The following is a 12,723-nucleotide window of genomic DNA, read 5'->3' as shown; positions in this document are numbered from 1 at the left end:
AAATATTAAAATGCAGGATAGTAATGTTCAGGTTTTACTATTGGGAGATCAGATTAAATTTAGTTATATTAATGTGGTGTTTCTGTTTCATAAACTAGGGCATAAGGTCATGGCTGTAAGAATTCTAACAGCAGTTTGCAGTGACGCAAAGTGGACAGAGAGCCAATGAAGGCCAAAAAGTGCATGGAGTTGATTGGGAAGGGGTATGGTCAGAGCAGTTGAGTTCATGTGAAAGTTAGATACTTGTTAAATGCAATATATTAGTGAGGATAATGGATTGAAATCAGGAGGAAGTTCACACTACTTGAAAAGAGGAACTGAAAAGTAGTAGGTTTTTCACTTGCTAATTGTTCAAAAAGTCCACGTAGGGTAAAATTGTGCATGTAGAAGGCTTCTTGTAACATGCAGACAATGATAAGGGCGCTAGGGGGAGTTGTTTTATAGATACAATTAGGCAGACTTTCCAGTAGGTGGTATCAATCTGCCTGCCTTGTGTGTTTCATGAAAAAATTGAGGCTCAAAAATCTCCTTTAGTCTGTTCATTAGTTGTACTACAAGTTTGAGCATACATTTTATTTTGGTATGATTCTGGAAGGATTTTACAAATATGTTGGTAGATTAAGCAAGTTAAAGATAACCTGCAAGTTAGAGAGAAATTTGTGCCATTATTTGATTCTTTATAATAGCCTGAATTCTTTAAATTGTTTGCTTTGCTGTGTGGGTGTGTGGTTGGTTTTCTTACCTCAGAAATACCAGGAAAATCAGGTTCTATTTTTCCCTGTTTTTTGTAGGAAGACTTCTTGGCTAACTCTGAAATAAGGTTTGGGAGCTTCGTCAGCCTTAATTGAAGAGTGGGGGTGCTTCCCCCCCCCACTCTCCAAGAGTCAGAGTTAGGTAGCTATAAACAAAAATCACAAAATTTTTAGATAGTTGGAGTAAAAATGCTTTTCTTCTTACCTACTCAGGTTACATTTGCTTGTTTTTTTTCTGATGTCCTGTCCCTGTCATTTCTGACTTGTCCATAGAGTTTCCTAGGAAAACAAGGTAGATGACCTGAATTTCTGAAGTATTTAAAAAAAAAAGAAAAGTGAGAAGAAACCCCCAAAACTCCAGTGTTCTTTATTATTCTATAGAAGCCAGAAAGAACCACTCTTATTTTCTTTGCAGATTGCTTTAAAAAGATAAAATCATTTTTTTCTTAACGTAGAAAAGTTTAACTTTAGACTGAATCTCTTCCAAAAATATTTCCTTTTTTCTTTGTCCCTTGGAACTAGAGAGAAAGTTAGTTGGCTTTTTGAGTTCATATTGCCTCCAGATAAATTTTGACAGTTTGCTTGACACATTGTTAGCCCTTCTTTCGTTGACTGAAATATCCTCAGTGAATTTAGGGCTACCTAAAGTCTTTTGATAAGGCGGGAACAATCGGAGTGGTCAGTAAGAGAACTTGGTGTTTTGTGTATGAAATAAGTCATTCCAGATAAATATCACATTCTTGATCTCCTCACTCCACCTTTTGCTACTTATTAAATCACATTTTGAGAACACTTTACATCTTATGCTTTGAGTTAGCTACAAATTCATGAACTGAGAATCTGAAATTTTATGGTTAATTCCAGAACCCATCTGTCTCTGCATTGGACACAACTTCTATTTCATAATCTGTTAAATGTGCAGATTGTAGATGGATGTAGGATGCAGGAAACTATTTTAAACTAAACTTTTACAGCAATTTTTTAGTTTCCCTAGCTAGGTGTTGGTTTAGCTTATTAGAAAAAAGAAACAAATATTTAATGTCCTTGAGTGATGATTGAATTGTTATTCTATATTAGAGAAGTGTTTATAATCCATCCACTTTATTTACAGGGAAAATACCTTGTTTTTTAATTCATGAAACATTTGTAATTCTTCCTTGAGTTTACTAAACCTCTATTTCATCAAAAGATATGAAGATGATAGTTGTCTGTGTTTGCACCGTAATAGTTCCATATATTTTTTATAACAAGATTTTTATATCTTATTAATTCTAAATGTCTAAACTTAAGTTGTCACTTAACATGTTTGTCTTCAAAGCTTCCTCTTGTATCTCTTGATGTAAACAGTACAATGTGTATATTTTTTCCTGAACTTTTTAGAATACCAATACAATCAAATAATTCAAGTAAGTCCAAATTGCTACAAATGTAACAGGCTTGTCACTGATAATCAAAATGTATTTAATACGTTTAAAATCAAATTGTTGGTTATCTCTACATCAATCCATGAAACACTTGTTTTACTTTAGGAGCTTGAATTTATTTTAAAACATTTATGTAGGGAAATAAATTGTGGAAATGTCTTCTTGGCTGCTAGCTAGGCATCTAGTCTGCTTAGAAGAGGACTTACTGGGGTCTTTTGCTCAAAAGCCAAGCAGTTCTTCTTCGAGTGCTTGCTCATGTCCATTCCACTATAGGTGTGTGCACGCCTCCGTGCACGGTTATCCAGAACCTTTTTCCCCTTAGCAGATCCCGTAGGGCTAGCTCCAGCGCTCCCTGGAGCCCTGCATACATGCCACTGTATATGAGGTGCTGCCTGCCCTATGCCCCCTCAGTTCCTTCTTTCCACCCCTAACGGTTGCTGGAACTAGCCTTGCTCTCAGCAAATACTATTCCTCTTGTTTGGACTTGATTGATATTCTAAGTTAGTTTTAGTTAGTTAAGTAGTTGTTAAGTTTTGTTAAGAGTAGTTAGAGATAAGGCAAGTCCCTGCAGGCACTTTGAGCAGCCGGGCTATGCCCCGGTCACTGGGATTCAAGCCATGTGTCTCCTGTGGGAAGGCCTTCCCGCTCAGCGACCCCCATGACCGCTGCCTTAAGTGCTTGGGGGAAGCCCACAGAAAAGATGTGTAAGATCTGCAGGGCTTTTAAACCGAGGACTCAAAAGGATCAAGAGATCCGGTTGAAAGCCCTATTGATGGAGGCAGTGCTCCGCCTGGCGTCTGAGCCGGCCCAATCCACCTCGGCACCGAGCATGACCTCGGTACAGAGCACACCGCTGGCACCGGCCTCGACTCGGCACTGCGCAACATTGCCGGCACCAAAAGGAAGAAGCAGCATGCGTAGCACGGACACTCCCCTGCGCCATCGGTATGGGCAGGGTCGAGTATGGAGATGCTCCAGACCTGGCCCATTGAGTCTTCTCCAGTGCCTGCATCTCTGGTCAGGGAGCCTACCCCGACTCCTGGGAGTGGGAGAGTGCCCCTGCTGATGCTGTCGACACCAGAGGCTTTTCAGGTGGCAAGAGCATTGTTGGCCTTGCCTACGTCACCTCCGCGCCCCCCCCCCCTCTGCTGAGGGAGAAGGGGCTGGTGTCATGGGGGAAACCTGCATTGGGTCTCCCTGAATGGCAGTGGAGATCCCTGGTAAGGGGAGGAAGATCTCCTGCCTGACGGTCTCCACGGTTAGAGCAGAGCCGCTCCCCTAATAGTCGCTCCAGGTCGGTGTCGTCGAGCTGACTTGCACTGACACAGGACGTGGAGTATCCCTCTTGGTGCCGACATTGCTCCCTGGTACCGGAGGCAGCACATGCCAGGAGGCGGCACCGGTCAAGGTCTGCCAGGCAGTGCTCGGACAGCTCCCGTTCCAGATCCCTGGCACTGAGAAGTTCGCCTGTACCTAGACGGCGCAGAATCTAGTCGCCGGAGGAAGACCCAGCACCACACAGTCCATGACACAGAATCAGGTCGCCGGAATCTGGCTCGGCACTGAGGAGTTCAGGGCGGCACCTACCTCAGTCACTGAAGGTGTCTGCAGGGCCGCAAGGCAAACGGCAGTGGAAATCATCGGTACCGAGACGATGTTCTGGTACCTCTAGCTCTTCGGCGCGCACCGCCGTTCATCAGCACCGCTCGCGGCAACAGAGGCAGTCCGCATTTTCCTCCAGGTCGAAGGCATCGAGAGGGTGGTCCCCGGCACGGAAGGGTGCCCGGGACTGAGGACATACACAGCACTGCCGGTCCAGGGCCTCTGACAATGAGGATGACTCGGGGTCTCCTGGGGGGACAGTCGTCAGGCAAGCCAATGGCCCCAGAAAGCATCACAGCCTGTGGCTCAGTCAGCCCCGGGTTGGCCCCAGGGACAATGGTCGCAACAATGGCCTTATTGGACCCCATGGAGGATCCAGGTGGGGCCGGGGCCCTAATCCATTATGTCATCGGGGGTGCAGTCCGTGCTTCCGGCACAGGAGAAGGCCCATAGACACCTTTCCCCAGACGAGGAGTCAGACCCCATGGAGGGACCCTCAACAGGTGCAACCCTTCACCAGGAGGGGGTGCACCCACAGGATGCACCTCGGCAGTCTTCTTCCTCCTCACCTGACGAGGCAGTCTCCCAGGATCATTTGGCGCCACTGGAGGATTTCAGGGCTCATGAGGAGCTGCTTGAGGGTGGCCTCCAACTTGGGGCTGGAGGTGAAGGCGTTAAAAGAGGCCGAAGATAGCCTCTTAAATGTGCTGGCGGCAGCTGCCCCAGCGAGAGTGGCCCTTCCAGTCCATGAAAGGGTCCTTAAGATTATAAAGGCCCTATGGCAAACCCCTTCTTTGGTCGCCCCTATGTGAAAGGTGGCCGAGAAAAAATATTACGTCCCAGCCGAGGGGTTTGAGTATTTGTTCACTCATCCCGCTCCAGGAACTCTGGTGGTAGATGTGGCTAACCAGCGAGACAGACAAGGTCAACCAAGGTCCACTCCAAAGAACAAGGACAACAAAAAGCTGAAAGGTTTATTTCACAGCAAGCCTGCAGTTCAGGATTGCCAACCATCAGGCCCTCCTGGGCAGATATACTTTCAACCTGTGGGACTCCCTCAGGCGGTTTGCTGAGGCCCTGCCCCAGGACCAGGCTGCAGACTTTAGTGCCATCATGGAGGAAGAAACCATGGTAGCTAGGGCAGCGCTCCAGACATCCTGTGACGCTGCTGACTCGGCAGGCAGGGCCATAGCCTCCGCCATCTGTATGAGAAGGTGCTCGTGGCTGCAATCCTCGGGCCTCTCCCAGGAGGTGCAGCAGTCTATTCAGGACCTCCCCTTTGATAGTTCGGCCCTATTCTCCGACCAGACCGATGCGAAGTTGCATGGTCTGACGGACTCCAGGGCCACGCTTCTCTCCCTGGGCCTTTACACTCCCCAGTTTTCCAGGCGTCAGTTACGGCCCCAGGCGCAGCAGCAGCCAAGACCTCCGCCCAGGCCTTTTCAACCCTATAGGAATGGGGATAGGAATAGGGGGTTTAGAAGAAGGAATCAGCCCACTAGCTTGTCCTCGGCTCCCCAGGAGGTTGGGCAACCAGGAGGCAATTTTGATGGTGCGCCTGAGTGTGGCGCCCGACTGCTCTTCTGGATCCGCTCTGTCCCGCCCCTTCTTAAACAGGTTAAGGTCCTTCTATCCCAAATGAGCAAAAATCACTTCAGACTGTTGGGTCCTTCGGATAGTCTCAGGGGGCTATGCTCTACTGTTTACATCTACCTTTCCCCCTACCCCCCACAACCCTCCCTCTCCGTCCCTCTTCAGGGAGCCCTCTCACGAGCAATTCCTCTTGCAGGAGGTGGACACCCTTCTCAACCTGGGAGCGGTAGAAATGGTCTCTCAAGGCAGAAGGCGGAAGGTGTTCTTTTCGAGGTACTTCCTCATCCCAAAGGGGTCGTCAGAAGACTCAGGTTCCGCATGGTTTCCCTAGCCTCCATAATTCCTTCCTTGGATCCAGGAGACTGGTATGCCGCCCTCGATCTCAAAGACGCATACTTTCATGTGTCTATCCTCCCCAGCCACAGCGTTCTCTCTGTTTCACGGTGGCTGGCTCCTACTACCAGTTTACAGCCCTGCCCTTTGGCCTATCTTCATCTCCAAGGGTGTTTACCAAGTGCATGACGGTAGTGGCTACCCACCTGAGACGAAAGGGTGTGCAAATTTTTCCTTACCTGGACGATTGGCTGATCAGGGGCAGGTCCAGGTCCCAAATGCAGAACAGCGTGACCCTCACTTGCTCCACATGCAGCAGGCTGGGACTACTCATAAACGAACAGAAGTCCACACTAACCCCAGTTTAATGCATAGAATTCATTGGGGCCACCCTGGACGCTTACAAGGCCAGAGCCTTCCTGCCTCAGCCACATTTGGAGATGATGGTTTCTATCATCTCCCAGCTGCACCAATGCCCCATGACAATGGCCAAGCATTGCCTACAGCTGTTAGGCCACATGGCGGCCTGCACGTATGTAGTGAGACTAGCTCGCCTGAGGCTCAGACTGCTTCAGCCATAGTTGGCCTTGGTATATGTGCCGAGCGGACACCCATTGGACTGGGTGGTCACATTTCCCCCGCCCATCTTAGCCTCCCTAAACTGGTGGCGGACTCCCAGGGCAGTGATGAAGGGTGTTCTGTTCAGGGAACTGGTCCCGTTGGTTCCCCTAACTTCCGATGCGTCGGTTGTAGGATGGGGAGCCCACACCAGCGCCAATTTAGGCACTCAGGGGCTCTGGTCGGGCGAGGAGGAGAGGCGCCTGCACATCAACGTGAAGGAGCTGAGGGCCATTTGCCTAGCATGCAAGACATTCCTCTGATTCCTGATAGGCAGGGTGGTTCAGATGCTGATGGACAACACCACAGCCATGTTTTACATAAACAGGCAGGAGGGAGCACGCTCCTCGGCCCTCTGTGAGGAAGCTATCCGTCTGTGGGACCTTACCTTTAGGCGCGACGTCCGCTTGACTGCCTCTCACCTCCTGGGAGTGAGGAATGACGAGGCGGATCACCTCTGCAGGTCGTTTCTACCCCGCCACGACTAGTCATTGCACCCAGAGGTGGTGGCTATGATCTTCCAGAAGTGGGGCATTCCCAAACTGGACCTATTCGCGTCGGCCTGGAACACGAAATGTCCGAGGTTCTGCTCGCTCCGGGGTTGTGAGACTGGGTCAATTTCTGACACATTCCTCATGGACTGGACGGGGACCCTCATGTATGTGTTTCTGCCCATTCCCCTCCTACTCAAGGTGCTGCTGAAAATAAAGAGGGACAGGGCGAATGTTATACTCATCACTCCAGCCTGGCTGAGACAGCACTGGTTCAGCATGCTGCCAGATCTTTCGATCGCCCCATCCCTGGAGCTCCCGAGGTGACATGACCTTCTATTCCAGGACCACGGTGGCCTGTTGCACCCGGACCTGAACTCCTTGCACCTCATGGCCTCGAGGCTCTGTGGCTGACGGAGGGAGAGAAAGCCTGCTTGGTGAAGGTTCAGCAAGTCATGCTTGGCAGCAGGAAGCCTTCTACACAGGTTGTGTATCAGGCTAAGTGGAGGCAGTTTACCTGTTGGGCGGAGTCCCGGGGTATTCCGCCCAGCCTCTCGCCTATACAGGCGATCCTGGAGTACCTGCTCCAGCTAAAGCTCCAGGGTCTGGCTCTGGTCTCGTTGAAGGTTCACCTGGTGGCCATTTTGGCCTTCCATCAGCCGCTAGAGGGGAGATCACTGTTCTCCCATCCCATGTTGGTCAGGTTCCTCAAGGGGTGGACAGGCTTTATCCTCAGGTCTGTGACCCAGTGCCTCCCTGGGATCTCAACTTGGTCCTCTCGAGACTCACGGGGGCCCCCCTTTGAACCCATGGCTTCATGCCCTCTACTCATCCTTTCATGGAAGGTAGCCTTCCTGGTGGCCATTATCTCAGCCAGGAGGGTCTCTGAGATTAGGGTTTTGACCTCAAAGCCCCCTTATACGGTATTCTATAAAGACAGGGTTCAGCTGAGGCCACATCCGGCCTTCCTATCCAAGGTAGTTTTCCAATTTAATTGTAACCAAGATATTTTTCTCCCCATGTTTTTCCCAAACCTCACGATTTGGAGGAGGAGAGGAGATGGCATTCACTGGACATGAGACGAGCCCTGGCCTTCTATATCGAGCACACAAAGCCATTCCAGAAATTGACGCAGCTCTTCGTCGCAGTGGCTGACCGGATGAAAGGCTCACCTGTCTCCACCCAGCGCATCTCTTCATGGATTACATCATGCATCAAGTTCTGCTATGAGCAGGCGAAGGTGCAGCTTCCTGGAATCATCACAGTGCACTCAGCCAGAGCTCAAGCCTCAGCTACAGCCTTCCTGGAGAGAGTACCCCTGCACGACATCTGCAAAGCTGCCATCTGGTTGTCGGTGCATACCTTCACATCCCACTATGCCATCATCCAGCAGGTGAGAGAGGATGCGGGATTTGGCAGAGCGATGCTGAGAGCAGCTCACCAGTAACACCTACCCATCTCCAAAGGTGTTGCCTGTTAGTCACCTATAGTGGAATGGACATGAGCAATCACTTGAAGAAGAAAACAAGGTTACTTACCAGTAACTGATGTTTTTTGAGATGTGTTGCTCATGTCCATTCCACAACCCACCCGCTGTCCCCACTGCCGGAATTGGCAGAAAGAAGGGACTGAGGGGGCGTAGGGCTGGCAGCGCCTCATATACCATGCCATATGCGTGGGCTTCAGGGGGTGCTGGAGCCGGCCCCACAGGATCTGCTAAGGGGAAAAAAGTCCTGGGTAACCATGCACAGAGGCGTACACACACCTATAGTGGAATGGACATGAGCAACACATCTCGAAGAACATCAGTTACTGGTAAGTAATCTTGTTTTTTTAGGGAAAAGAGGCATTCGGCTATTATCTCTTGAAGTGAGGGGTATCAAACAAAGAGGACTGAATTTCATGTTTAATTATGGGCTTGTAGGATGTATGGATGTAGGATGTACATGTACTTGTACATGTAGGATTTATGTACTTCCTTCTATCCATAGTGGAACATTCTCTGATATCAGTGGGAGGCTTGCACAAGGATCCAGGATAGAATATTGCCTTGTAGACTAACTTAGGTGTGGGTAGGGGTGGTGGCCCTCCCTCAATATCAATCATTGAGGGAGGCTATGCCCCCCGGCTGCTATGTCCTGCAGGAACAACTTCTGTCGGAGGGGAAACTAGCAGTTCTTGGGACCCCTGGCCAGATATGGTGGTCCTAACGTTGCGGGCCCCAGCCCCTGGGGGCGGGGGGCAAGCTGGCAGTCTACAGCCATTGGCAAAGGGGATGAGTGGGGATACAGGCCTCCTAGCCCAGTGGGGGTGTCTGTCGCATCAGGGGTGGCGTGGCAGAGCGGGGTAGGGGGATGCAGGCCCACCCGACTCTACTATGTCCCAGCCCAGGGCCCTAACAGTGGTGGAGTGCTTCACCACTGGATTGGTGGGGCTCCAGCCAAAACGCATTGATAGGGGCTGTAGGAGGAGCACAGATGGACCATGGTCAGCTGTCCCTGGGCTATTTCCTACCCGTCCTGAGGTGTATCTGAGTCCTAGGGTTGTCCTCCACCTCTTCAAGGTACACATCCAGTGGTAATGCCAGCAGTTCTTTGGTGTCGGGCGTTTCTGGTGATTCTGATAGTTTGGGATTGTTGCTGGAATGGCGGGAGGTGTCTGTCCCTCATCATCTACTGCTCAACTGAGTTACTGGGCCCGCCTCTAATACTTCTGGTTCCTGTCCTGCCCCTCTGCTTCTGGTCTGGCAGGTGTGGACTTCCGGTTTCAACCCATCGGGGTGGATGGTTCTTCCTAAATGTCAATCTTGGAAGGAGGCTAAATCTCCCAGTTATAGGCCTGTCATAACTATAATTTTTAGTTTATTGTTCAGAGCTTTATTGTTGCGTATAATGTCATTAAGTGGAAAAACATACCAGCCTTTTCAGATCACCACGATATATTTCTGTTTCTCTTCCATCACCATCCTCTGTTTTCCTCCCAGTTTCCTGTGTGTTTTCTTTGTTTGTTTTTTTCTTTTTCATGTCCTTTCATGCAGAAGCAGCTTTGCTCTCACCCTCTTCCCTATTCTCTCTGCAAAAATGGTCAGCACTGAAATGGTTAATGTTGATATTAAAATGTCGTCATTTGGCTTTATAGTTGACACTCCAATGAGATTAATACAGGAACAGGGAGGTCACAGCACTGAATCACTGTTTCAAGCTGTCTGCAGACTTGGAAAGACCTCGCTGTACTGGTTACCCTTAGTTCATAATCGAAAGGTTTTCTTCACCTTGGGAGTGAGGAACTTTTTATTTTATTTATTTATTTTTTTTTAACATGAAAGCTTAGCTTCTGTGCAAACTGAATGTCACCTAAGCCACACAAATACCATGGTCACCTCATGAAGCCAGCTAACCATATGTTTGGCACACTGCTTTAAACTTTGTATCTGGGTTAATAGCACACATGGAAAGAAGTATTTCTGTGGGGAAGACCAGTGGAGCCCTGCACTATAATTTTTTAGGTGTGGGGCTCGAGAGCAAGGGGACTTTTAGATAGCCAGGCAATTGGCTGACTTTATTGAGACATTTGTAGAGATAAACTGGTCGAGTTTGTTTTATGGATCCACTCTTACTAATTTCATCTTATCCAAATGCATGTTTTGTTGATTTTTTGTTGATTATTTTTCAGGAGCAGTAACTTTTTCTGTTTTTTCAGCTCATTGAAAATAAAGCCTGTTGACATCAGGGGATTTGACTTATTTGCATTATGATAATGATATAAGGTGTACTGTACCTTAATGGACATCCTGCTTGGAACAGGAATTTCTAGAATGCTAAATGCATTCAAATGTGCTTTCTTTAGTTAAAAGGTAATTTTCAGGGATTATGTTGCACCTCCAGAAGCACAAATGTAAAGAAACTGATTGTATTTACAAGTACCTATAATTTTTTTATAGGTGAATTGCAAAATAATGGCCTACTTCCTGATTTCTGTAGTTATTTCTGGCATATTTCTGGCTAACATTTGAGTAGTCTGAGATTAAATTTAGTAATGATACTTTTTAGTCAAACAGCATATCAAAAGAAATGAGTGAAGCACTATGAAGTTTGACTGGATGGAATGATAGGAAGAACTGAGTAGAAGGGAAAATAAGTGAGCTGTGTGTGGGTATACAGTATTAGATAAAATGTGGGAGATTACACCTAACTTTCAGCTGTACAGTTAGGTAATTGAGTACATGTACTGTATAGCAAGATTGGCTTCAAGTCTGTGGCAAGGAGTCTAGGTTTGGCAGCAGAATAAAAAAAAAAATGTTACATGCCACAGACTGGGAAATCTACAGCTTCAGATATATTTAATTATTAAAATATTTTAATTTGAGACTGAATAATTCAATGTATACAGTATTTTGGTGTTTAATTTTATATTGTGGTGGTGGGAATCACCAGATAGTGCTGTACACATAGTTTTGAAAGGTTTTTTCTTAGCATGTGAGTAGTACTCAGTCTCTGCACAAATGCTGTATTGGTGTTATAGTGTAAATAAAATAAGTTACAGTCCAACCCCCTGCAATGGGAAATTGACCTGCAAAGCCCTGAAGTCTTCTGCTGCTTGGAAGAGGAGCAACCGTATTTATTACAGGTGTGGCTGATAGCACTTGTGAATGACTAAGGCCCCTAAGAATCTCTGCGGGGATGAAGGTTTGTCTGACTTTCTGTCTTCTTCTCCTTGGTTCTTGAGTTGTTGCTGAAAACTTTCAGCTACTCCTAATTTACTCAGAATTTATAAACTTTTGGGTCAGTTTTATGGAGTTTTATCTCATTTTATAAATCAAATTGATGTGATGCATAGAGTTTAGAAGTTCTACAAACATCTTGGTAGACACTATAAACTCTGTAAGGCAGGTAACTATTATTTAGAGTGATTGCAGTTTCTAACACCAAAACCTGTAAATAATGCAAATGAAAGGCTAGTTTACTAATTCAGTCTTCCATGCAGTACCCTGGTTTTGTTTTCATGTCTATGAAAAATTACAATGCAAGCCTAGAAATTTGTCTACTGACAAAGAACATTTATGGTAGTTTTTGTTTTATACACAAAACTAAAATTCTGTGTTCTCCATTTTAGATTTATTTAAAGAAGGCATTCATATGCTAAGGGGGGGAGAAGCATGACCCTGCTTATTAAATTTATAGTATAATTACTTTTCAAAATGTTCACTTCTAGATGTGGATAAATCCCATTTATTTTATAAAATCTTCTTTAATCTGTTACTTTGGATAAATGCTTTTATGCTAAGATCTGGTAACTTGCTTGTAATAGCAGGGTACCCCCAACTGTGATGTCAGGTCTCCTGACATATTGATTGCAATGTGTCTTAAGAAAAATGTCTGGTACATATCCTAGCATGTGACATTGCAGTAGGTAGCATACTTGCCAGCAATTGCGCTTGGGTTTAGTTGCTATGAATTAAATGAACATTTGCCCAGACATCCCTCTTTCTATCTGTTTATCTTGTTACTTTGCTGTGATGTATGTGGCAGGGAATAGAACTTCCTATGCTAAATAGGAGTGTACTTTTAAGAGTATTTACTGTATTGTAAAATATCATTAAATTGCTGGCATTTTGATTTTTACAGCCTTCTCTGTTATAACATTCAATTTTTTTGTGTAGAATCTGTTTTGTGAAATCCACATACTCTCCATTGTCTGAAACTGACCTTGTTTTCAGTTTGAGTTCAATTTAAAAATAGGTCAATTGGTAAGTAACTGTGATTTTTTTTTTTAACTATGTGAATTTTCATTAAAAAATCACTTTTCATGCTTGATGTGCCTGTCAGAATATGAGCAGTACCGAGTGATTCCGTTTGGCCTCTCCTTTGCCCCCAGGCTGTTCTCTAAGATCATGGCTGCTATGTTTGTCAT

At 46.5% G+C, this 12,723-nt stretch overlaps 1 protein-coding gene across 2 annotated transcripts in view; it reads left to right on the top strand.

The window, feature by feature from the left end:
• Positions 1–12,723, top strand: part of PHF14 (PHD finger protein 14) — a 252,195-nt gene that overhangs the window by 21,667 nt on the left and 217,805 nt on the right. The window lies entirely within an intron of this gene.

The sequence above is a fragment of the Emydura macquarii genome, unplaced genomic scaffold (assembly GCF_026122565.2).
Source record: "Emydura macquarii macquarii isolate MOO-44397 ecotype Brisbane River unplaced genomic scaffold, CSIRO-AGI_Emac_v2 contig_2422, whole genome shotgun sequence".
Taxonomy (NCBI): Eukaryota; Metazoa; Chordata; order Testudines; family Chelidae; genus Emydura; species Emydura macquarii.
The sequence above is the reverse complement of the archived record's forward strand: the minus strand, read 5'-3'. Positions and strand labels throughout refer to the sequence as shown.